Genomic DNA, 1922 nt, shown 5'->3' on the forward strand with positions numbered 1-1922 from the left:
TGTCAAAACAGTTTTTTAGTTTTAGTCTATTAACAATCATTATCACCTCATCAGGCGATGCATCGGTTGAGAAGAATGATGAAAAATCATGATCCATCATCATCGAACTGTTCAGACTAAATTCTGCAGTGTTATGACAAATAAATCTATTACATTGATCAATAAAAAATGTGTTAATTTCATTAACTCTATTCAATTTGATTAACAACGAATCATTACATTTGAATAGATGTGTTTTGTCAATTTTTGGTCTTAATATTTTATTTATTTCGGACCATTTTTCTTTAGACATTTTACATTTTTTAAACTTATTGTCATAATATTCTTTTTCTTTAACTCTCTTTAGTTTAATAAAATAATTTTTTGATTTAATATATGCGTTTTTATTCTATAATGTAGGGTTACATATATAAAACCTATATAAAGCATTCTTGCGCAAACTGTAGTTATACAAGTTAATATCCATCCAAGGTTTTCTAAAGCGGTCCTTTTTGGTGACTATTGGACATGCAGTATTAATACAATCTAAATATAGGTTAGAAAAAAGTTTTCATAATCCGTCTCTAAGCTGGTATCATCAGTCAAAACAGGCCAAGAAACATCACCAAGAAGTTTATTTGCTAATCTCACATTTTCGTCCTTCATTACGCGGGTTCTTATTGGTTGGCGCATGCTCACAACAGATTGTCCACCCCATTTCAGTGAAACAAAAATCGGCATATGATCTGAAAAGTCTTCACATATGATGCCTTTCAATAGGTAATGACGGTCATTGGTGAAGATATTATCAATGATAGACATAGCAGGGTAAAATATACGAGTTGGTTTATTTATAATAGGATGTAAGTCAAATCCACTTAGGAGATCCAGGAAAGATGGAGACGTATTATTATCAATTGCCATGTTAATATTGAAGTCACCCAGGATATATACATTAGAACCATTATCTATCTTTAGATGACTACTCAAAAACTCATATAAAGCTTCGAAGAAATCAGTTGTTTTTATTGTTGGACATTTATAAATACTAATAAAGTATTGATTACTGTTATTATAACTAGTTTTAATACCTGACCATTCAAAGTGATTAGTATTAAAAGATCGATCGTTATTTAAATTTAGGAAAATTATATCACTATTTAATAAAATTCCTGTTCCACTTCCTTTCTTGGTGGTTCTATTATTGATTACCAAGGTATGATGTGGCAAGTGTGCATGACGCAAATCGTGATTTGCATTATCATTCAACCAGGTCTCACTTAAAGCAATGACACAAAAATAAGAACCAATACTATTCACTAATTGAGTTATTTCGTCAAGATGAGCATTTAGACTACGGCAGTTAATATGCATTACAATTAACTGATATTTACCAATGCTTAACAAATTTGTATACACATCAGCGATTGTTGTTGTTGTTGTTATTGACAATGATGATGTTGTTGTTGTTAACATTAGTATTGGTGTTGTTGCTGCAATTATTAACATTATTGTTGGTGTTGTGGTCATGGTCGTTGGCATCTCTAACATGGTTAACGTTGTTGTTGGTAGTAACATGGTTGTTGGTGGTGGTGGTGGTAACGTGGTTGTTATTGTTGTTATTGGTGGTGAGAGAATTATTAATTAGTTTAGATAACTGCTTGTGAGTCGGAAGTACTGTTATACTTTGTAGCTGAACATTTAATTTTAGATTTTTTATTTCTATTAATATGGCTTCGGCTATCTTTAAGGTGAAATAATCGGAGTTTTTGTAAAGAACATTTGTGTTATTGTCAAGAATTGAACGTGTTAATGTTGTATTATGTGTTGTTTCTATATGAGATTTGATCGCACCCTCTCTTTTGTGCATGGTAAGTCGACGAGAAAGTTGAGTGGTGGTCATTCCTATATATGAAGAAGTTTGGTGCACACAGTACCAATGG

The sequence above is a fragment of the Helobdella robusta genome (assembly GCF_000326865.2).
Source record: "Helobdella robusta unplaced genomic scaffold HELROscaffold_10, whole genome shotgun sequence".
NCBI lineage: Eukaryota > Metazoa > Annelida > Clitellata > Rhynchobdellida > Glossiphoniidae > Helobdella > Helobdella robusta.